At 31.8% G+C, this 26,700-nt stretch overlaps 1 long non-coding RNA gene across 1 annotated transcript in view; it reads left to right on the top strand.

Annotated features, from left to right (window-relative positions):
- The first annotated feature begins 864 nt into the window (after positions 1 to 864).
- Positions 865 to 26,700, top strand: part of LOC134691044 (uncharacterized) — a 261,558-nt gene continuing 235,722 nt past the window's right edge. The window contains exon 1 of the long non-coding RNA XR_010102086.1: positions 865 to 1,018. This is a non-coding gene — a long non-coding RNA (uncharacterized LOC134691044). The remainder of the gene's footprint in view (positions 1,019 to 26,700) is intronic.

Below are 26,700 nucleotides of genomic sequence, written 5' to 3'. Positions count from 1 at the left end.
TACAAGAAAGACGCATGTATCCAATGCCTGTTCATGAAAACTTTGGTAAGTGAGTGGATGGACTGCTTATTCTTATAATTTGCTTGTAAATTATTGGCTTTAAATACGGGTAAATTGACAGAAGAGTTATTTGGATTTTTGCTGACTTTGTATACATTTTTTAAAATATTCAAAATTGATTTGTAATACCTATAAGCTGTATTGCTTTTGGTTTGAAATAAAGTATTAAACATAAAAGAGTATAAAATTTATAAGAATTTTGTCAAAGTTACATCCATGGCGATGCATAGGAACTATATTGTTTTAAATATGAACCACTTTCTGGTGTGTTCTTTGACACGATTGTGTGTTATTAAAATCCTGATTCAACGGAATGTTTCTACAAGCCATACAAGTACGAATCTACTGTGACAAGATTTCTCAACAATTATGTTTTCATTATTGATGTTTTCTTAAATAATATGTTTTTTAATAAAACACCATTGCTCTCACAATTGAGTTGTGAGATATTGTCCTTTGGCCCATTAACATGTCTAACAATGTCATTGTCCTACATGTTCATTCCTTTTTCACAATTAGTAGATCATTTTGCCTTGGTTTTATATGATAGAGATGTTTTTTGATCAATATATGACATGATATTGTTATAAACATGAACGCTTAAATACATTTTAAAAATATATGCTTTAAAATACACCGTTTAGTTCAGAAATTGTTGCCATATATTAGATACAGACATCATTATTAGTTGGCATTAATATCTGACATGTCCAATGGAATGTCAGAAGTGTCCTATTTCTCCTGACGAATAGAAAATATGATGATATTTTAGAAGAATTTTTTCAGCTAGTGGAACATAACCAATTTATCAGAAAAATTACACTGGTTATATAACAGTTTGACAAACACTAATTTTGATCATTGAGAAGCTTAATATTCCCTTAACAACACAACGTAATTAAAACGTTTAGCTGATTTTACAGAGTTATCTCCCTGTAGTGTTAGGTACCACCTTAAAGTGGATTTAAAACCTTACGAACGATAGGACATTGTATTTTGATTCTTAAGGACTTCCGTGTAGTATTTACTTCATACTTCCATCACATTGGTGGCTGCTTTGTTGGTACAAATACAAAACGCTTTGCGTGTACTTTGATTTTGTTTGAATTACTAGAAATTGGCGTATTACTTATTGTTTTATTTATTACTAAATAATTTCTAAATGTAATACTTTAATATCAACAGTAAAGAGACATTAATCCAAATAGATGTATCCCGTTTACACCCGGATTCATGTGGTTAAAAAAAAATATGATAATACATGTAAATGTTGTACAAGCAAAATCAAGGATGTAATATTTTTTTTTATTAATCTTGATAAAGATATTCTCTGTTGTGTCTTTATCGCATTTCTATCTCCATGATATATGACCTGAACATATTTGATCAAATAAATAACTTTTGAGAGAAAAAAACTTTGGTAGGGAGAATAAAAATTGCACATCTTAAATTTCTGTGATATATTTTGTTTCCGTTGCACAATTGGTGTAGATAACAAAGCAACTGATTCAAAAACATAGTTGAGGGGGATTTGACGCATATTTAAATTGAAATTTGCACATCGATGCGATCTAACGCATTTATATGCCTGTGCTTCTGACATCAGGATCATCTGGCTTGAAAGGATGATTTAGTGGAGTCCTTTGTTTTGGTCATTTTAAATAAAGCAAAAGTAAAATCATTGTGTAGTAAATAATAAAATATCATAATAGGCCAATGTTGTTGAGATATTTAAGATATTTTTGTAACTTAATTAGTTTCCCAAATTTTGTTTCAAGACATAAAAAATAATGTGTAGTTATTGATTTTATATATATAAATAACAAATGATATCCTAAAATTAAACTTGCCATTGCCCTATAGATTTTAATCTTTCAAAAAACTTATAAGAACTTGCTTTCTGTAAAAATGAGTCCTCGTATCTCTATAATTTGTTTATTTCTTTTGTTTTGTTAGTTTGTTGTGCGTACCACTGAGATGAGCAATCTATTACTAGTTAAACTGATTCTGCTTCATATCTAATTGAAATATAAACATTTTAAAAATCCATTACTTCCAAAAATTATCATTAAAGAACTTATCAAAACGTCACAATAGATTATTATACTATATTTTTTCATGAAGATATGTTACTTAATTGTTATGGGGAAGGCAATATCAATAACCTTTGGGTAAACGTACGATCAAGACATGAATATAGAATTATGACATTTTGACTTTTTTTATAGTAAATTTATAAGAAAGTATATCCTGCGAGTCCATTATGTTTCGCTGATACTTGAGTTGATGAATTAATTATCTAGACAGAAAATACAATTTTCCTTTTTGTCGGCAATTAGTTTTCAGGTTGATAAGGGTCTTAAAAAATATAGAATTTTTGAATAATTTACAAAAATGTAGTTTTATCATGCCTTTTTAAAAACATTTAGTAAAAATTGTTTGTCACAATACAGATTGTACAAAATTGTCAGATTTTGTATATATTATGCATTGAACATCCAATTTTAAGATAGCTCTTATAAATATAACAGGCTTTCATATTAGAAAAGAAAAAAAATGGGTCACCGGACATTCTTGCTACATATCAAAATATGTAAATTCACACAACACTTTCTATCATAAAAAAAATCGTAATTTGAGTTATCGTCCCTTATAGGGTAAACTTGAAATAAAATTAATTAAACAAAAGTTTTGTGTTATTTAGAGGATACAGTTATAAATATGATAAAACACATAGTTTTCTATATTAACATGAAAAGTCTTAATCATAAATTACATTTTCAATGTGCCATTTAAATAAAGATCTAGACCTAGTGTTATTTGCTACTTCAAAATCTAAGATGGAAGAAGATACAGCCACACTAACTGTATGTTTTTTGGTTGAAAATATAAAGAAACATAAATTTTAAAGTAAACTCCCTGGAGTCGATCAAAGTGTTTGAATATTTTTTCTATTGTATGAATGAAGTGGCGTGCATTGCATTGATACATTTACGCGGGTGGAACTGAGCACGTGATGTTGCTGCACTGCTACATGACGTCATTGTCTAATATTTTCGAGGATCAAGTCCTGTCTACAATCCTAAAAATATTTTGAAGTAAGATCAAATGGAAAATATATAAGTTGCCGATAAGACCATTACCATGATTATCAGATCTAGAACGTATTTCATGGTAGAAAGAAGATGGACAAACCAAAATACAACAATTCATTAAATGATAAAAGTGGACATTGCATAGCATACGCATACAGACACCGCATTCAATTCAGGAAAGCAATAAGTAAACAAGTTTGAATATGAGACGACTGCGCAATGCTCATCAACATTATTTTTTCTACGTTTTTGAATTCCATTTACTTCGTTTTGAAGACGATACTCGGTCACATACACATATTGATAAAGAACTATTTGTCATTGAAAAAAAAATATCTGTAAAAACTTGATAAACAAAATATTATATTACACAATGTTGAGGACAAGATTTGTAAACGTCAATCAATGTGTCACAAGATCATAACGACCTTCAATTCATAACCCACTTTAAAGTATCGAAGCAACTGAGCTATTGGACAAACGTATAATTAAGACATATTTCACACGCTTGGATTTTCGTTAATCTATGATATGTATAAATCAAAATGACAGCATTTGTAAAATAAAAACTTAATCAGTAATCATACAGCGATCAAATGGTGATAATGTGAAACCTATGGTTAAAGTTCATGAACTAGTAACAGATTAATTCATTTGAAACAAAAAGTACTTATCTTTTCTGCTACAGAATATTTCCACACACTGTGTAAGTATGTATATAGGTTTTAACTAGAAGATGATTGCTCAGCAATATTTTGCCTAGAGAAAACAAAATGGTGGAAGGCAGATACTCCTGATTCGTAATATTCCTTACCTCTCCTAATGTTAACATAATCATGCAACCCTAGCATTCAAATCAGAAAACAACATGAAGTTCAAATTGTTCAGCTTAATGGGTCATATGCTTGAAGTATAGACTTTAGGTTCTGAAGTTGTTTATTCTTGCAATTACGTGTTTCAGATTTTTTTTTAAATTTGTCTATGTAAATTATTATTTTCATTGTTTAGTCTTTTTTGAGAAATATCCATATGACAATGCTCGGTACTTACACATTCAAATATTGTGTTATTATTGGTTATTGTACATTTGCTGTGGGATTTTTTTCTGTCTTCTTCCGTGTATGCCCATGCGCTTTGTATACATGCCATTTTGTTGTCTAAGTTAACATAATTGTTTGTTTTATAGCGACTTAGTTTATAACACAAAGTTGACTGCTGTTCCTTTAATTTTAATCAGGTCTATTTATTTTGTTCTTAAATTGTTGTCAATATGATAAAATGTATACGACTAACATGTAAACACACTCATTATAGATACCAAGAAGAAATTTTGTTTGTACGCTAGACACGCAATTCGTCTAAAAAAGACTCTTCAGTGACGATCGATTCTAAAAAAAGTTAAAAACGCCAAAAAAAAAATCGAAAAAGTTGAAGAGCAATAAGAAGTTTATATAGCGTTTAAACCAGATTTTATTGACCATTCTATTCTTCAGAAAATGCGTTCCACGTCAGGAATATGATATTTGTATTCCATTCGTCTAATGTGTTTGAGCTCTGGACGTTGCCATTTGATAAGGAACTTTCCGTTTTGAATTTACCTGGGAGTTCGTTTTTTTCCTTTTATTTTACTTCTTACTAAAATGATACATAGTGTTTTTTTATGTGCATTGTGACTAGCTGTATAGAATGCATGTCTTTATCATCGAGAACAAGATCAAACAGCTATGCAATGCTGTTAAGTACAAATCCAAATTGTATTATTATAAGACCCGTAACATGAACAAGGATCGATTTTTTCTGAGTTTAATTTCTCTTTACTGTGGAATATTATTTAAAAAAAGGTCTACAGCTAACGTAAAATCAAAACCAGAAGAGCAATGAATCAGGTTAACCATTATCTACTGGTTCTGAGGACAGTGTTTTTTTTTTTTTATCTGAGACACTAACTATTTCCAGACGAGGGTTAATCTTGAGACACTTTATTGTCTTTATAATGCAACTCTAACAACTAGTCCAAGTTAAACATTTATTTTAAATCATCAGCTTTAATGAATTTGGAGCGGGCAACGTTTAACTTCTCAGAATTATTTTCTGACGCCATCAATAAAACTCAACAGAAAAGAAATGTACGCGTCATAAAAACATGAAAAATGCGATATATATTGTTAGTGGCTCTATATCACAAATGAATATACGGTCGATGCAGTTTCAATATCAGTATAAACTATTGTAAAAAGTCTTTGGGAATGAATCAGGATATATTATGTCTGATGTGTACACTTACATCTTGTTTCGTTAAATTGAGATAGTAGTTGGGGAATGTGTCAAAGAGACAACAACCAGACCAAAAAGCAGATAACAGCCGAAGGCAACCTATTGGTCTTCAATGCAGCGAAAAATTTCTGCACCCAGAGGCGTGATTTAGCTAGCCCCTTAACACAAATGTATACTAGTTCAGTGATAATAAACGTCATACTGAACTCAATAATAAAAAAAAACTAAAATTAAATATCATACAAGACCAACAAAGGCCAGAGACTCCTGACTTGGAACAGGCGCAATAATAAACATGTTTTTTTTAGATCTCGCCCCTTGTAAACACACAACAATACGCACAGTAAAACGCAATCCAAAGGAACATGAAGAAGTGCGAGTCCGATGTCAGAATAGGTCACATGAAACTAAACAAAATGACAATGATACATACATTAATAAAAGGAATACTGACATTCTAGGTCCGGAGCTCAATTAAACTGAATATTAAGCACAATCCCTCTCGTTAGGGGTTTAGTTGTTTACCCTCATAAAACTGAAAAGAACATAACCCGTATCATGCCAAAAACTTGTTTTATAATAAATGTGTTTATTTCCGATAGAAAGACCCTATTAGTGAATCAATTCTAAAGCTAAAATATCCAATCTTTAATGACCTGACAACAATATCGGAACTACCGTATATCCCGTCGTAATAAGTCTGTTTAAGGGTTTTGTTAGCTTTGAGGTGAATGCTGTCATTGTTTGTGCAAGTAAAAATATGCAAATATACTAATATATTATTTAGAGTAACATCCTATTGGGGCATGGTACACCTAAATGTAACTTTTGAAATGTCACAGTTTGTGACAGCTTTTAAGATAAAAAGCACGTGTTTACAAGTCTGAATGAGATAATCTAATTATTTTAAAAATGTCTGTGTATCTCGTCGTTCAAAGTGCACTGAAGTACTTCAAAACATTGTTCAAAGTATATCAAACAAATAGATATCATGAAGGAAGTATACAATTCGCACACGTCGTCCTTGATGAAAGGTTAAGATTTGAGATAATCACGAAATGAAAGAAAAATAACAATATCACTTAGACTAAAACGTACGTGATGAAATAGAAACAGATTGAATATAGCACGTTATTTATCTGTCTGTCTGTCCGTCCGTCTGTTCGTCTGTCCGTCTGTCTGTCCGGCGTAAACATGTCGCATCGTAACTTGAGAACGACTTATCTAAATTTCATGAAACTTAACACAGTTGTTTTTTAAGATGGTCAAATGATCTGTATACTTTTTGGTGAAAATAAGATTTAAACTTTTTGAGTTACGGCACTTTGTAACTAAAACAGGGGTGTGTTTTTTTTCATAAGTCGCACCGTATCACAAAAACTATTCTTGATTATTGCTTAAAGCTTTACACACTATTTAGTTATATTAATCTTAATATCTGTATACTTTTTGGTGATGATTCAAAATTTCATTTTTGAGTTATTGAGTAGTTTGTAAAAAAGGGGAAGTTTTTTTTTACATGTCGTGCCGTATCTTAAAAACAATATATGATTATTGCTTAAAACTTTACACACTTCTTTGTTATATTAATCTTAAGATCTGGATACTTTTTTGGTGATGACTAAAAGTTTCATTTTTGAGTTATTGAGTATTTTGTAAAAAAGGGGAGTTTTTTTTTAAAAAGTCGCGCCGTATCTCAAAAACAACTTATGATTATTGCTTGAAACTGTACACACTTCTGTGTTACAATAATCTAAAGATATGTATACTTTTTGGTTTGATTCAAAATTTTATGTTAGTGATATTTGTAAAAAAAAAAGGGTTGGAAAGGGGGGGGGGGTTCACTTGTCCCGCAATGTCTCAAAAGCAATAAATGGTAATTGCTTAAACCTTTCTCAGAAACTATTTATGATAATGGCATAAAACTTCCACACAAGTCGTCGGGCGTATCATGCGCTCATGGCGCAGCTGTTTATTTATATAAAAATATATATTTTGGGGTGAAATGGCAAGCATCCAATTCACTTAAGTTTTGGTGAATAGTTGTCTACACCACATCTCCTTATTTTTTCAATTTATAGAACATTTTATAACATTAACATGATTAAGGTATAAACAAATATGAGTGAACAGATTCCAACATAAAACTACTAGGATGTTAACAACTGTCTTTCAGAATTTAAAACTGTTGAAAACATGAAGATCTTTATATAAAATGCAAACCGTACATGAATAAAACGTTTTAATCGAGAGAGTAAACCTTAAGTAAGTGAATTGGTTTTGTTTCCATGTGATATTTGAATTAGGAGATAACTGTATTGTATTTAAAGCTTGGCCTTCGTAAAACGTATATTCTACCGTCGCAAATTGAGTTTACCTAGCTAACGGATATTTGCGACATTAAAATCAAGTTTTACGAAGGCCAAGCTTGAAATACAATACAGTTATCTCCATTATAATGCCAAATATTAAAATAGATGTCATTTAATAAATATTTTGGCTTAAAAATGGCATAGATGAAAAATTCCGCGAAGCTGTTGCATTGTCTTTAGCATCTAAACAATGTGACGTCATGTGTTTACTCTGGTTGTCAAACATGAATACTAAACATATATTAACTTTTCCTACGCTTCAGAATGGTTTCAATATAGACTTAAAGAGGATTGTGAGGCTCAAAATGTGAATATCTTGTTTATTTGTTGAAAAATTACATATCCCAGAATTCAAAATGGTGGCTTTCTTAGTTACGGACTGGTAGAACGTGGAATCTAACCCCTCAAAATATTTATCAACGTCCAATGAAAATTATCGTTACAAACTAATTGCATTAGAATAATTAATTGATGTGAGCATTTATCATCAATTGGCATCCGTCTTCGTCCGTCCTCTGTCATCAGTCCGTGGTCGTAACCTTATAAGAAAAGTATTCTTTGAGACTACTTGGCTAAAATTTGTCTCAATAAAACCAGAAACAATTTCGTCAGTTTTCTTCTGATATTTCTAATCTACGACTGCGTATCATTTGCCTCTTTTTAACTTAAGTTTCTGTATTGTTTTAATAAAAGAAATGAAAAATATTGCACTTCCTAACTCAAAAATGTATTTCCACTGTTTAAGCCTTCGAAATTGTTTACCTTCTTTTTAAACATAATTTTAAATTGACACTTCGTTTTGAAATTAAAAATAAGAAACTGCCTTAAAATTCAATTTAACTGTGCATTATTTGTATTTTGTATCAAACCAGTTTATAAGATTTAAAACAGTATATCCATATATATTGTTAAAATGTATAAACAGAAAGCTTTTATTTTTTGGCTGGTTTTATTGAATAGAAATTTAAACCCTGTTAAGTCGTAGGGCATATAAACATATAAACAAAATACACAATTTTAACGTACAAGCATAAAATATGAATGTCGAGATTCAAATAGTTTTATTTAGTTTTTATTTGATGTTTGTTTTGTCTTTCGATACACATGACCACATCTTACTCCAGTAATCTTCTAATTTAATTGTAAATAATCTGCAGTATTAATTAAAGTTTTTATTGCAACTACATATATTGATCTTTACAATGTTGTATATTTTGACAAAAAGAACAAATAATTTTCGAATATATCATTGCAATATACATGATAGAAGATTGCAGGTTTCTGTCTGACATAACACTGTGTTACAGTAAATAATAAACCAAAAAAAAAACCCAATCCTTTTGCGGATATATGATTCATAAATATCTGCATAAAAAGTAAAATCACAAAAAATCATATGTTCAATATGGGGTTATTATTAGGGAACTTAAAAGATTTATGTAAACACCTGAATGATATACATTTCGTGTAGTAAAATTATGAGAACCTCAGTTCAGCATACCGCTGAAATTCTCTACATTTAAGCCTGTATAAAGCTACCATTAATCAACCATTTTTTGGAAGACGTGGGCTTGAAACCCGACGCTGAAATATTCTATTTACAAATGTTATGTAAACATGTACTTTCCGTAACCTCTTGGCATATCAAAATCTATAAATCATATTAGATTAGCCACTAAACTATTTATTTGCTTCCTTATATCAACGAAGACTACACTTGTTCAGATACAAAGGTTATATTTCAGTTGTTTTGTCCATGATAAGGGAGATATATAAAGACATGTACGTGTATGTGTATCTGATTTAAAAAAAGCATATAAGAACAACAATTTAACTATTTCAGAGTCTCGTACAACATAATTTGATGTAGTAAGTATTATTCTATGATAAGTTTGCAATAATGGTAAATGAATATGCACATGTTTTGCAAGAAATAATTGATGGTTATACAATTCAACCACCATAAAATTCAGTAAATTACAATCGCGTGTTATTTTACATTAAGTAAGGAAAATGACCGTTTTTATCCTTACGTTTGATGTGTTTGAGCTTTCAATTTTGCCATTTGATAAGGGACTTTTCGTTTTGAATTTGCCTAGAAGTTCTGTAGTTTTGTTATATTACCTTTTCCATATAATAAAAGATGTGGCATGATTGACAATAAAACAACTCTCCACAAGAAACCAAATTACACAGAAATAACAACTATAGGTCACCGTACGGCCTTCAACAATAAACCAATTCCATACCACACAGGCAGCTATAAAGGCCCTAAAACGACAAATGTTAAACAGTTCAAACACGAAAACTAATGGGCTGATTCAAGTACAAAAAGTTAACGAAAACAAATATGTAACATAGCAAACAAACAACAACCACTGAATTACAGGCTCATGACTTGGGACAGGCACTTACATTCAGAATGTGGCGGTGATAAACATGTTAGTAGGATCCACACCCTCCTCGTAGCCTGGGACAGTGTTGTAGCAGTAAAACACAAGAACAAACTATACAAATCAATTGAATAAGGATGAATTCATCAGAAGAATACAATTTATTAAAATCGTCTAATTTCTGTACATAAGTGTGTTTATATTACGCATCCATATACGTTGAAATGTAACTTATTGTGATATACATTTTTAAAACGGGTATACATTTTTTCCCAAGTTAGTAATAAAGATTTGAAGGAGAAGCACAAATCATTCGTTTACAATTGAAATAATGTTGATACCAATACTCGTAAATTTAGGAAATCATTAATAATTATCAACGGTGTCATGAACCAGTAAATATTGTTCCATCTAATAGACTTTTTTAATTAGAAGTTACTTTGGTTTTGTTAATAAGAGACAAACCAGCTAAGCTATGTCCTTCAAAGTTTAACTCTCTATTCAAAATTGTGGAATTAAAAAAGTTTAGAAATTTGTTGCCAATCACCTCTTATTCATGTTAATGGGGCTATTTATTGAAAATAGAAATTCCAATATTATTTTGTAATCTCTTTCTTATGACGTTTCTGTACAACTTTTGTTTTCAAATAACAATGATATCGCGTTGTTTATATAACATAATTTCATCAATAACTAGCTCAATAACATAACTTGTAACATTATTTATCATATATTTAGTACAAAATACAGCTATTTTGTATATCTAATAAAGGTTCGTTTTTCCAGTCTGTATCGCATACCCCGTATCGCATAGCTAAACCCGTTTCGCATACCCCGTGTGCATGGTAAAACCCGTATCGCATAGCTTTTTTTTTTTTTTTTACATAAAGTCAGTTTTTTGGTTTTTTTGGCGTAAGAAGCAATTTCCAAAAATAGGTAAATTTTTTGAATGACGTCATTGTTTGGTATGTAACGTCACGAACGTCAAGTTTTCATATTGTATGTGACGTCACGAACATCAAGTTTTCACAACATATTTTTTGGCACACTAAATGCAACTAAAAAAAATACAAAACACTCAAATAAATACAATAATAAACAAAATATTTTTAAAACAACAGATTGTAAGGTAACCCAGATGCTTCGTATAAATACAATTGAGCAGTTATTCTAAGGCTTTGAAACAAGACAAAATCAGAACTGAAGGTAATCCAGTGCTATGGATCAGAAAACAGCTCATATAATATAATACTCTTCTGTTGAAATATATGATAAAGCGTATAATACATGGCAAAATCCGTATCACATGCCGTATTACCCTCGACCAATATCATCCCTCGGGCCTAAAGGCCCTTGGGCTGATATTGAGGTCTCGGGATGATACGACATATGATACGGATTTTGCCATGTATTATTCTCTATATATTTAGTAAATTAATGATATTAAATTTAATAAACGGATAACCGTACATTTTATTTATAGATTTATCTGTTTGGTATCGATATTCTCTCTAATCTATGTTGCTAGAGTGTATTGTAATGCTCGATGATATATTTTACTTATCTACTTTTGTCTTTCTGGAGGGTATCTTTAAAAGGTAGGGACGAGTCTGGTTTCAGAATCAGAAATTTTTTCTAATACTAGCATTATCTTTGTTGGTGGAACTGACACCCATTGATCAATTATCTTTCCCATTTGTGGTAAAGTCTCTGCAACTTTAACAACTGTTATTCAAACATTCCAAGACGAACAGATTCGGTAACTGTCTTCATGTTATTAGCTTTTTATATATATTGGATCAAACAAAACATCATTGCTGTGTTGACATAAACTATAATTGATGGTCATCGCCTCATAGGTCTCGTAGGACGTTTCGTCCCCGAGGGTATCACCCGCCCAGTAGTCAGCACTTCGGTATTGACATGAATATCAATTATGTGATATTTTTTATAAATTTCCTGATACAAAACTTTAAATTTTTCGAAAAACTAAGGATTTTCTTGTCTCAGGAATAGATTACCTTAGCCGTCTTTGGCACAACTTTTTGGAATTTTCGATCCTCTATGCTTTGTATTGTTTGGCTTTATAACTATTTTAATATGAACGTCACTGATGAGTCTAACTTATGAGACACTATCATTAAAACAAACATCTAATACATACATAAAAGGACAGCTTTGATACATTTAAAATGTATTTCGTAAATTAAAAAAAAAATAAAAAAATAACAAAACATATATAATTTCTAGATGACATGTTTTCGTCGATAACACATATGATAAAGGTTACAATGTACCAAATAAAATTACATGGGCGCAGCCATTTTATGAAGGGAACATGACATAGAGATAAAAATAGATGGCTCTCTGTGATTGGTTGTTATATCTTTTATAAATTTTTCTTCTGGAAAGCATTATGAATGAAGTTTCATGCAAGCACAAATTTGTCCTAAAATGTATAGTATGAAATGCCGAAAATATTTTTTTTATGTTGCTCAAAATTAGGGAAAATTTTCTGCGAAATCGTCAGGTATCGTGAAAAACCCCAAAATTCACCAAGAAAAGCCATGGGACCATATATATTTGAGTACGGTAAAATCACAAATAGATATAGAGCTTCAATTAGACAACAACAGATTTTCCATAATTAGTTTAATGAAAACGCCTTATTCGGAGATAATTGCTAAAAATAGCATTGCCGGCAACGGGGCCACCATTTAGTTCTTTATATCCTATAATGGTCTCAAAATATGTCAAAAATTGTATTTACAGAAAGATTTAGACATCAAAAACGCTTTACTAGTGTTGTGATTTGTGTGAATAATTCCGTTTTCATGCTATAGTCTGTTTCTTATTTGCTTTCAAAATACGGGTAGGTACAGGATTTCATCGCCTTGGTGTGTCTTTTCTGTTTTTATCCAAAATTTGTCTTACAAGCTTGATAGCCATACATAGGCCTAAGTTTTGGCGATACTTGTTTGATCTTGTCACATCACATGACACAGAAATCTTCGGATTTAACCCTCCCCCTTTTTTGGTAAAAACGGCTCCAAGGGTATTTGCATACGCTTAACGATTTCGCATCATTCAAAACATTTACCATACTACTTGTATAGCTAATATAGACCACCAGAAGATGTTTTTTACGAAAAGAAGCTAAAATGTGCACATGTATCCGATTTATAAAGCTATAGTCCGTTTCAAAATAGGTAATTTATTTCATATTGAACTGGTCCGAATTTTTTATTTGTTTTTCAGTACAGTGTCACTCAAATTAAATTTTCTGTTGATCAATATCAGAAGCACATGATTACTTCGAAAAGGCAATACTAACAAAGAGGCAAAATATTACACCTGCAACAAACAGTACCGTAATGTCTATAAAAATCAGTGTAATTTTTTACCAATTTTTAAACAGGGGTAGGCTCCAGAAATTAATTCCTGTGTATTATACAGTTAACAATGAAATATTTTGCATAGTAGAATGAAGTCAAGCCATGTTCAAGTAACTAATGCGGCAAAAAAAATCAAATTTCAAAAATTGTTTATTACCGTATAGGTTACAATGTACCAAATAAAATTACATGGGCGCAGCCATTTTATGAAGGGAACATGACATAGAGATAAAAATAGATGGCTCTCTGTGATTGGTTGTTATATCTTTTATAAATTTTTCTTCTGGAAAGCATTATGAATGAAGTTTCATGCAAGCACAAATTTGTCCTAAAATGTATAGTATGAAATGCCGAAAATATTTTTTTTATGTTGCTCAAAATTAGGGAAAATTTTCTGCGAAATCGTCAGGTATCGTGAAAAACCCCAAAATTCACCAAGAAAAGCCATGGGACCATATATATTTGAGTACGGTAAAATCACAAATAGATATAGAGCTTCAATTAGACAACAACAGATTTTCCATAATTAGTTTAATGAAAACGCCTTATTCGGAGATAATTGCTAAAAATAGCATTGCCGGCAACGGGGCCACCATTTAGTTCTTTATATCCTATAGGGAACTAGCTAAAAGAGGAACCATATTCTCATTACACATAAGATAACGAAGTTTTTCAACATCACATAAATTCTCAAAATCAACATTTAAAAGACAGGCTTTGGCATATAATTCATGTCTGATATCAGAGTAAAAATAACAATTAGAAAGAAAGAGTTTTTCATCTTCAATTTGGCTACTATAACAAAAAATACATAAACGGTCTTGTAGAGGCTCTTGTGGTCTAGCATATCGACCTGTTTCAACTTTAAGTTGTAACGAACCAGCTCTGAATAGTGACAAAATACGTCGGTGGCATCTATTATTAACTACCTTTACATAAGGCTCCGTACCAATACAAGTTTTAAACAATCTATAAAATCTTAATTTATTACCATTGACATTATTTTTATCATTCCATACTTCATGGTGCCAATATTCTTTTTCAAAAGTTTGTATAGAGTCCCATACATTACTCATATTAATTTCATCTTCTACATTTATAATCAAACTATATTTACGAGCTAACTGCAAAACTCTATAATCCCATGACGATTTTCTTCTAATCGCCTAGGTATGAACCTTTTTACATATATTACTAGTATTGTCACATTTTAGACGATTCCAAAGTTTAAAAACTTCAACTATATATATATTGAATGATAGTAATTTGTCTATGTCTGGCTGTCGGTCAGCGTTCATATCCTTTGACCTTATGTTCCGAATTAATTGGCCAAGCATAACTTTTACATTTGTCAATTTCTAGGACACTGTAATGATCGGAAAACATTTATTTGGTGTACGGGATATATGTAGAGATCTGTATGTCATGGTTCATCTGACTGTGAACTCTTTTAATGAACCATTGACAATCATAAGCGTATTTGACACATCTAGTAAAACTCTTTATATTATAGACGTTAAACAAATATACTATCATGACTAAAGCAGACGAGACATTACAGCATTTGCACTCTGTTAGTCTATAGTCTGTAGTATATAGGTAAATCGATCCACATCTGCGTTGTATATAAAAACAAAAGAAAGTACTGTTGCACAAAATGTTGGTTATAGTTTAATCTCAAATTACTCATGAAAGATGCTGTTTTGCTGTAATTTTTGTTAGATGGATAACATTTTGGTTTAAACGTTGAATATCCATATTATTGGCTAAGTAGTGTCGGTCTGCCTGAATTGTACTTGATCGATTCTCAAAGCTGAATCTTTCACACTTATTTAGACACGTTTTTAGTTGAATGTGGTTTTTTTTAACTTTCGAGGTAAGTGTTCAATAGAAAAAATAATAGCTTTTATTAATGTTTCTTCCTTATCAAAATAGTTACAGGCTTCAACCAGTTGAAGGTTTATCAAATGGTAAAAGAAATACTGATTTCTGATTACTAGTATTTAGTCTGGTCACGCACTATCTTTCACGATCAAAATAATGCGTTGCCTGATCTTTCACGATCAAGTTTGAAGGAAATTCAACAAATTCAAGGTTTTCATATACAAATTGATGCTTTTAAGGGAAGACCATACTTAAATTTTACTGTACTATCAGATACACCAAAGATTAAATTTCAAATATATCATGATAAACTGAAATATGACCACTGTAGGTACAAAAAGCGTGTTATTTGTCATTAATTTCATAGAGATGAATTGTGCCTTTTGTGTTTTTTCATAAAGTTCTGCATATTTTCTTGATCTTATTTCATAGTTATATTGAAGAAGTTAAACCATTCTGATAGACATGTTTTTTGTTTGGATTTGTTCAGCGTGTTGAAAATTAAGCGTTTTTTTCAAAGATTCTTAACTAGAATGTACAATAAATGTCTTTCACGATCCTTTTCTAGAGCTTTCACGATCGTCTGTCAATACTTGACCGCCGTTAGTTATTCTTTTACGATCATTTTTGTCGTTAAACCGAATGACACCCGTGTATATTCCTTTACTGTGATTGCATCGGACTAACTGTTTAGATACAGGTAAATATCAGCAGCAATACTACTAAATCTAACGACCGTTTTTGTGTTCACCTAATTAATGTTTATCCGAAGAAAGCTACAAGTCCAACGTATATAAGGGTATATATACTTGATAGAATATACTGAAAATTTTACCCTTTTCCATCGATTAATGTTTCAAACAATAAGCAAATAGACAAATTACTAAGTTTCAGATATAATCGATGAGATTTCCTTTAAGTCATGTCATAATATGTCACATTTACCTATCACCTTATCTGTACGTTCCACATCTGTCAGGCGCACCACCAAATTAAACCGTGTATTTATGATTTGCTATATACACGGGTCATAATCACAGGGTTGACACTACTTAATTCAATAAGTGCCACATTGTTTCCTGTATTGTAGTATTTTAATCATCATGACTTTATCAAATGCCAATACGAATACTAACAAACCTGGAATCAAAATAATTAAGACGTAGGTACAGTTTCCAATTTGTCAGCCGACATGACGAAAAAACGATGAAAAGAAGAATTCAACCTTTTTTTATAACTAACATAAGACACTGCCGTTAATTACAAAATACTCCATTCCAGACACTTTTGTTTTCGAAATAATTAATATTACCAATAATTGAAAAGTTCCAGGTCGACGGCTTCAAAGTCTTCAAACAGAAAGATTTTGAAAGCAGAGGAAACTGGGCATCTTATAATCAGGATGACTTTATCAGATGACAATACCAATACTAACAATTCAGGCTTAAATATGTTTGACACCTTATAAGATACTTTACGATATCGCGGGTGTGTTCTTGTTTTATTAAGTATTCAAAGACGTATTGAACACTATATGTACGTAGGCATGTTGGTATTGCGATTAATCTCTGATATACATGTGTTTATAATCACATGGATGTGAAATCGTTGAACAATTACTATTTTAGTATTTGCTTGTTTTATCTAGGACTCGTTCGGGAATAATTCAACAACACGGTAACACAAACAAACATACTTAATATTCTGTTGTTTCTTGTTCAACCGTTCATCAAAAATGAAAATCATCTGTATAAGTTCCTGGATCAAGGAATTACTAATTAAACCATAAGTGATATCTAAATAACTAAAGTTCTGATAAGGTTAACATGTGTTCATCATTATTGTTATTGTTTATGTTTGTTTCATTACAATATTTCAAAATATTTTTTAGATAAAATCAGAATGGCAACATTTACCGGTGTACTTCTTGATGTGTCTGGTTCCATGAGTCAAAATGCAGGAGATGAAACTAACGAGAAAGGTGGTGCATGGGCGCGCTCGATATTTGATGTAATTGACAGTTTGATAAAATATGACGTTTCATCTGATAATCATATTTTTTCTGTCGGTGTAGGAGCAAATGGAAGCAGACCATTTTTTGATGTTATAAAAACTGTTAAAGAAGTAAAACATATATACGAGAAAAGACAACCGGAAAATGATGCACAATTGGAACAGCTATGGGAACAGAGTTTACCGAGTTTACGCATAGCAATCGAACAGGAAGAGTGTGTATACATGGATATGCAACAGGAAAATTATCTATTCATGAAAATGAAAATGCAATTTGAAAAGAGTTTATACCACTTTGTGCGACTACAATGGGAACATGTTATCAAACCATGCGATAGCTTAGACATGAAAAAGCAACTAGAAAAGATTGAAGATTTAAAAAATCAAGAATCTTCAAAGACTTATTTCAAGGAAAAGAAATATCATGAATATACACTGATAGAGCGCAATTACAACAACATGTATGTCCACACAGGCGAAAATAAATCGTCGTTTCTGCCTGATCACATGTATAAAGACAGGCGCATTTTGAAGGCTTATGATGATGTTTTAGAAGAGTTCTACCAACTTGTTGAAAAGAATGGTGCGCAAATGACACGAATCTGGGCACCAAAAGAAGAGATACAGAAGGTTGTCTGTTATTCTTTGGCTGTCTATATTTTGAATAAACTTAAAGCTGATGAAGAATTTTTAAAGGTGTTTGTTCAAAAGTGTTTACCACCAGCATGCAGAAATTTGGGAAATGATGAAACAGACTTTGGAAAACAAGTTAATAGATTACAAATGTTTACTTCTAAAAAAGCTAGTACAGTATTACTAAACATAAGTGACATAAAGGGGGAAATTTCAAGAATTGTCGATGAAATAAAGATACAATATGAACAAGTTCAAAGTAGACGTTTTCCTAAATGTTTTGATGAGACATGTTTACAAAAAGTTGGTGCTGTATTTTCAGTTTTGAAGGCATCGGACATTTTTCGTGATTTCCTAGATGAGCGCATGTCTGCTGAGAAGAATACAGATAAAATCATGAAGGCTATCAGTCCTTTCATTTATGGTGGAACACCTTTATTCGAGGCACTCGATATAACATTACCAATATTTTCCAAACCAGAGTTTTCGGAACATAAACAGGTTTTATTTATCCTTTCTGATGGGCTTCCTACAGATTCAGGAGATCTTCATCTGGTTTCTGAAAGGTTGAAACAACTAAATATAATCGTAGTAGGTTGTTTTATCTCCAGATATTCCAATGTTGAACCACGAAAGTTACACAGTGTGGAAAAACACGAATGGGACGAAGGAGCAAAATTCTTATTCAAATTAAGTTCAACCATTCCCTCACAGTTACTTCCACGCACAATTTTCATTAAAAGAGGATGGGATATTGATATTTGTAATAACGAAACAAAGTTATTTTTACAGATTAACCATCCTGACCACATACACGAAGCATGCAATTTAGCACGAAATGTTGTTTGCTGTCAAGATTCACTTTCAGATCTGTTAGTGTCTGTCTCCCTTGATATTTATATCAATCAGAGCACATACGGATTTAAAGCACAACTGCAAGTTGGTGGAACCTGTTATGCTAATGCATCAGCAGCTGTTCTTGACCTGTCTATGAAGCGCATTCTTGGTCGGGATGGTGGGTACCCATATTTTAAAGATCTGCGAGAAAAAATTATCCAACTACATGGAAAAGATGGTGCTAATACACTAAACGTTCTTGAAGGAATTGTTCCTGAATATCGTTTGCATTGCAAGCTTGTAGATGTAAAAGATGCAATGAAAGCTATTGCTGCCAAACGTCCTGTCGTAGCAACATTATGTCTTACCGATCCCGAATGGAACCAGTTTAGCATGTTTTATCGAAAAAACCCAACTAGTATCCTGACCAAAGCTGAAATTGATTTGAACAAAAGAGATCCTCGGGCAAACTTAACTGGACATGCAGTTGTTCTTACAAGCTTCAACAGTGAATGCTTCCGCTTCATGAACTCTTGGGGTGATAACTGGGCAGACATGGGTTTCTTCAGAGTACACAATTCTATTGTCTTAGACTTTAAATTCATTGATGTTTTCTGGACGTTGAATGACCTGTCAGAACGAGAAATTGAGTATTTCAAGAAACATGGGGCCGAAGTTGCAGACAAAATAATGAAAAATCTTATAGGTTTACAAGAAGCCAAATACAAATGTCCGAAATGCTCAGAAATTTCACTGGTGACAGAATTCTCTGGGTCTTTATCAGAAGCAGTGTGTCCTAAATGCTATGACAGTTTCCGCAGTGCCGACGCTGGGAACAGTCTTGCATTGAACATGTACCTTACATCTTTAAGTAAATAAGTCCCTATATTTGAATTTGAGAGTAAGACTGGATTTAGTAAGAACTACAATTACATTTCGTTCAATGGTCATTTGGTCTTTGATTAAACATTCCAAAAGTTAGTTTATTTTCTAGTTACAATTTAAATTTATACAATTTATAATCAATAAACTAACACATGTTTCTAACAATTATTGTATCATTAAGTTTTTGTTACACAAGTGAGTGAAACGATAAAATACACCTCCACAAGTTTCTCGAAGCATATGGCTTAAAAAAATGACAAGTGTGTATTTTTATGAAAAATAGCCACCTCGAAAACTACTTGTTTGTTTCGTGCAAGATTTAAGAATACGCATCTAAATTGTAACTGATTAGAAAACTAAGTATGTGAAACTATGCAAGGACTATTTTTGCACAATGTCATTACTCATGATGAAGGAGGACTCTTTGGCTGTGCAGAATAAATAAATACAGGTTTATGGAACCGTAATTGAAATCACAGTCAAAACAACTGCAAATTGTATATTTTTTGTTTTTGCTATAAAACCGGATTCATCATACAACTCTCACTATAAAAAAGGGGACGAAAGATACCAGAGGGACAGTCAAACTCATAAATCGAAAATAAACTGACAGCGCCATGGCTAAAAATGAAAAAAAGACAAACAGATAGACAATAGTACACATCACACAATATAAAAAAATTGGAATAAGCAACACGAACCCTACAAAAAACTACATCAACTAGAGATGATCTCAGGTGCTCCGGAAGGGTAAGCAGATCCTTCTCCACATGTGGCACCCGTTGTGTTGCTTAAGTGATAACACATCCGGTAAATAGATTAAGTTGGTAGGTCACATTCATGAAAGGGACAGGATTCTAGTTATGACGTAAGAAACATATCCGATTTCATGAGTGAAACGGTTATTCAATAATAGTCAACCAACTCGTGATGGCGTCCGTAAAATTTACGGAGGGATGATTTCAACTTCACCATTTGGAACTCTTGGTTTAATAGCTTCTTTGTGAGCAGCAACCCTCTATCATGAAGTCATGATAGAATATGCAAGCACTGGAATGTCGTATCAATTGGGAGATATATACCCGTATGCAGGTGCTGCTGGAATGTTGCTACTTAAAAATGGAAAGTTTACAATTGGAAAGCTGCAATCATCTCTTTTGTCGTAAAGTATTGTTTTCAACCGACCCTCATTTTCAATTTCTAGATGTAAGTAAGATATGAGGCCGACTTAACTGTATCTATAGTATCCTTTATCTCTAGTTCGATGGGATAGATGCGTTCAACATAGTCACCAAAATTTGAATTATTTAGTGAAAGAACATATAAAGTACCGGTGTCATGTCAATCAATGACATTTGGACCTAATTTGTCTTAATTAGAAAAGTGTTAAGATATCTTCAAAACCCTTGCAGTATGTATTTGCATTCATCTCAAGCATCATATCAGAACATTTGTTAAATGGTGCAACAAGAATACAATTATATGATTATTATTTGTTGGTTGCTAATCTCAAAAATAGCAATTATTAAATGTTTATTCAGGACCACAAGCATTGACAATTAAGTGGAAATCTGAAACTTATTCTTTTATTAGAGACAATGAGGGTTTAACTCCGACCAGATTCAGAGTACGAATCAGAGAAAGACTGTTTAATTAAATGACGGGGGCAAATTCAAAATAATAAAATTATTGTAAATATTTTACTTTTATCATTATAATATCTATTGAAAGATTATTTTTGGCGATTGACATACGATGACATTCTCAAACTTTAACCACGAGGATAAAGCTTCAATGAGTTCTAATGTTTTTTTTACGTTTCTATTCACCAATAACAAGTTCAACGAAAATAAAGGTATTCTATAATGAGTCTGTTGAACCTCCTACATTTCCCTATTTTTTGTGTTCAGCATTTATAGTTATATGACCTCTGGTGTATGTCGTGTTTTGCAAAAGAGGGACGGAAGATACCAAAGGGATAGTCAAACTCATAAATCTAAAACAAACTGACAACGCCATGGCTAAAAATGAAAAAGACAAACAGAAAAACAATAGTACACATGACACAACATAGAAAACTAAAGAATAAACAACTCGAACCACTGCAAAAACTAGGGGTGATCTCAGGTGCTCCGGAAGGCTAAGCAGATCCTGCTCCACATGTGGCACCCGTCGTGTTGCTTATGTGCTTACAAATCCGGTAAATAGTCTAATTCGGTAGGTCAAATTCATGAAAGGGAACATATCCGATATCATTTGTGAAATGGTTATTCCATAACGGTCAACCAACTCGTGATGGCGTCCGTAAAATTTACGAAGGGATGATTTCAACTTCACAATTTGGAACTCTTGGTTTAATAGCTTCCTTGTAAGCAGCAACCCTCTATCAAGAAAATCATAATAGGAAATGCAAGCACTGGAATATCGTATCAATTGGGAGATATATACCCCGTATGCAGGTGCTGCTGGAATGTTGCTACTTAGAAATGGAAAGTTTACAATTGGAAAGCTGAAATCATCACTTTCGTCGTAAAGTTTTGTTTTCAACCGACCCTCATTGTCAATTTCTAGATGTAAGTAAATATGAAGCCGACTTAACCGTATCTGTAGTATCCTTTATCTCTAGTTCGATGGGATAGATGCAAATGACATGATTCAACATCTTTAATTAGAGGTGAAACATGCGTCATTCAACTCCTGTATGAGTAGTAGATGAATCAAAATTACCTAAACTGGAGCTTGCGAATGACAATATTATTGCAGACGATGCTTAAGCGAACACAAGTTGGTGTACAGTTTACCTCGACACCCTCGTTTCTAGACCCCCCCCCCCCAAAAAAAAAAAAGAGAGAGCAAAAAACAAGAAACAAAGAATCGTTGTTGTAATTGGTTCGCAGTAACCATACAAGATATAAAACATGTATTACAGGTTCAAAAATTTTTAACAAGTATTGAAGTTTATAAAGATCATTCATCAAACGCAAAACAGTGTTTCAGAAACTTCATGTCATATATTGCATGTACAATTCTTGCGAGATCTTTATAAAATATATATCAAAGATGTATATCGGGACTTTCTCAGACAATTTCGAAGTCATTTTAAAAAGCATTGTTGATCAACTTTTCTTTAAAAAGAAATTGTTCATGGACAGATACAACTTTTGTAATGTGGAGGACATCGAAACTGCACTGTTTTATACTCATCAAAATCATTGCATATATGAATATGTATAATTACAGAGTACCTAAGGTATTATATTCATATTGATATTTTCGTTTAACGGAAATTTTATCTGATGCAAACTATATTACTTCTAAAAAGTGCGCACGAGTTTCATTATCGGATAACATTCAAACAAAGTTTGACTAACTTTATAAATTATACAAACATGAGTTTAAAAGTCTTTTGCACATTTTGACAGTAATACGTTGGGTTTTTTTATTTAAAAAAAAATTCATATAATTGGATCAGGTGGAGTAAGAAATATGTTTTGTGCAATTCTTTTTATATTTAAAAATATTTGTAAGTGAGCTTACACGAACATGCGCGTCTTTTGCCTTTTAGTAAAAAACAATCGATTGGCTTCAGAAATTTACCCTATCAACACACAAACATTTTACACGGTACAACTAATAAGCGGTGCCTGATTTTTATATCTCCCCTACGGCACTATCATTTTGTATTATGTGTAGTCGTACTCACACTCGCTCTCACAAATCAGATGTAATGCCGAACATGTGAACAAATGTAGTGTACAATGATTCAAATTTTAATGCCCGAGTTTATCATAACCGGAACGATAATAGTTATCAAAGGTTCTAGGATTACAATTCAATACGCCAGACGCGCGTTTCGTCTCCATAAGACTCATCAGTGACGCTCATATCAAATCACTTAAAGAGCGGAACAAGTACAAAGTTGAAAAGCATTGAGGATCCAAAATTCCAAAAAGTTATGCCAAATACAGCTAAGGTAATTTATGCCTGGGATATGAAAATCCTTAGTTTTTTTTAAAAAATCCAAATTTTTTAAACAGGAAATTTATAAAAATGACCACATTATTGATGTTTATGTCAACACCGAAGTGTTGACTACTAGGCTGGTGATACCCTTTGGGATGACACGTCCACCAGCAGTGGCATCGACCCCGTGGGGAAATTGTTATAAAGGTACCAGAATTATAATTTAGTACGCCAGACGCGCGTTTCGACTACATAAGACTCATCAGTGACTCTCATATCAAAATATTTATAAAGCCAAACAAGTACAAAGTTGAAGAGCATTGAGGATCCAAAATTCCAAATATGGCTTAGTTAACATGCAGAAAGGATAGTAGTTAGGAAGCGAAGCAACGGCGCATGGTCTGTTTATCAATTAAATTGAAACCTTCATGATTTTTGAATTATCACAGAAACGTCAGGGTTAAATTTGCCATTAAGTATGCATACATGTACATGTAGCAAATACAAGAATAGTTATATTCTAAACTGTCGATACATAATGAGTTCTAAGGATAATATCACTATTTCTGGTTGATACAGGTTTCGTAGATCAAAATTCGAACTTAACATTCAAAGTTCAGTTCATCAATATAAAAATATTGGGTAAAAGCACTAAATTATTTAGTAATAATTCATACTTAAGTCCACTTATATTCAGACAATTTGTATTATATGACAATTTTGACTTGTTAATCGTATTAACTGTCCAATATTTCTCAATCAATTATAATCAGGACCATCAAATTACAAACATGGATGAAGGGGAACAACTCCTATCATTATTTAACTGACAATTTTGATCATTTTTTTCATTTTTAATTAGATTCATGGATCAAACAAACCTACAGAGAAAAAGAAAATCAAGTCGATACTTTAAAACTAATTAAAAAAAACAAAAACGGACTATGAGTAAAATTGCCAATGACAAACTGAAAAAAGCAAACACAAAACGAATGGATTACAGCTAGCTATCGTCTTCCTGACTCCGTACATACTTTGTACATGAGAAAATATCTGAAAAAGTTTAATATTTGGCAATAAGAGAAAACAAAAAAAAATTCTTTAGACCCGGTATTTAAATAGCACAAATCGAAGAACACACATTGGGAATCTAGGAACTGTTGTCTGTAATTCAAACAATTGTTTAATAAGGAAACAATGGCAATTTAAAAAATGGTACCAAAAAAATCCAGTTCTTTCCTGTTACCGAAATGAATCAATTTAAAAAAGTTTCTAATGGGAATAAGGAATAAGTTTAAGACACTATTTGTGGTTAACTAGTATATCCTGCAAAAGTTTACCAAATGCCAATTATTGATTTTAACATTTGCAATACAAAAGATTTAGAAATATACTTAAATATAGTCAGATGTGTCGGTAACATGAGATAATCTTGAGTAAAAGGACAATGGTAACAGGACAGAGTTGGTAACAGAATGGATTTTTCTGCTTTATTTTAAAGTTTAAGAAAAATTCATCATTTTAGATTGGTCACAATTGGAAGATAACAGCAAATAATGTCATATATCCTTTGAAAGTGTATTTGCAAGAGGAAAAATCAGCCTAGGTGATGAAAAATTCTTAAACAAATTCCTTTCTGTTACTATCTACAATACTGGAATTGAACAATGTTTTTTGCTGTTATCAGAAGCAAAAAAACTATTTTTGTATTCAATATACTGTTTATTATTTTGAAATTTATTTGATATGGTGGTGATAAATTATATTAATTGAAATTGTTGGCATATATAGTAGATCAAATTTTAGCATGACAGAACGTAACAGAAAGGAATTACGCGATAGTTTTTTGTCCTTTTTGTCACATTAAATTTAAGTGTATTTCCTGTGACATATAACTTTGAAAATGATGATATAAAACACACTTAATGTTGTGGTGCACATTTAAAAATATTCTCAGAAAGAGTACGAAGAGGCTATAACAGGATATAACACCAATAAGTATTTTTCTATAAGTTCTTAACTTGGATGGGTTTGAATTTTCAAACCTGGCCGCCTTTCCAACTATTTCTTTGTACTAATGCATTCAGGAAATGATGCTCTTCACAATACATAATGGGAAAATAACTTTTGGTCTTGTAAACGTTTCCACAGGGTAAAAACCCAGTGGGAACAGGAGGAAAATCACGCCTAGAGACAAATATTTTTTCTCTAAAAATTTGCAAAATTTTATAACATGCTATAGTTATAATAAGAAAAGACAAATTAGGGGCAAGTTTATTATATAATAAATCATATATATATATGAGAATCGGACGCCTGTTTAATTAATTTGGATATTATCCGAATGATTTAGTTTTCAAAAAAACACAGGGGACAATATGATTTAAATGGGGGGGGGGGGGGGGGGGGGTGAACATTTTAATTACAATATTTTAAGAATGAGTATTTAATTGGCAGGGGTTGGGTGCATTATATAATTTAGTTCATACTTAAACTTAACATTTTCAAAAAAAGATGGTTGAATAAAAAGATAATTGCTGGTGAAGTGCGGTACATGGACATTATACTTTTTCAGATATTGTCTCACATACATTGTCTTATGCAGAACAAGGTGGATTGAATCTGGTTGTATTACTAGCGTTATCACTCAATTTGTTTGACTGCATACTTTATACATTGTTGGCAGCTTTGATATTATGTGTAATTGAAATATAGGGAATACAATTTCAATATATTTAAATTTTAGTCAACATTTGCCTTTTTGAATTACTAAAAACAAAAGCTTATTGTTACGATCTGAAGTTTTTAGCCATCTGCCTGTGTTTTGTCTTGGGTCTCCTCATTTGCTATGAATTGAACTTTGTTTTGAATGTTTTTTGTTTGTAATCAGTTTCAT

The sequence above is a fragment of the Mytilus trossulus genome, chromosome 11 (genome assembly GCF_036588685.1).
Source record: "Mytilus trossulus isolate FHL-02 chromosome 11, PNRI_Mtr1.1.1.hap1, whole genome shotgun sequence".
In the NCBI taxonomy this organism is placed as follows: Eukaryota; Metazoa; Mollusca; class Bivalvia; order Mytilida; family Mytilidae; genus Mytilus; species Mytilus trossulus.
The sequence above is the reverse complement of the archived record's forward strand: the minus strand, read 5'-3'. Positions and strand labels throughout refer to the sequence as shown.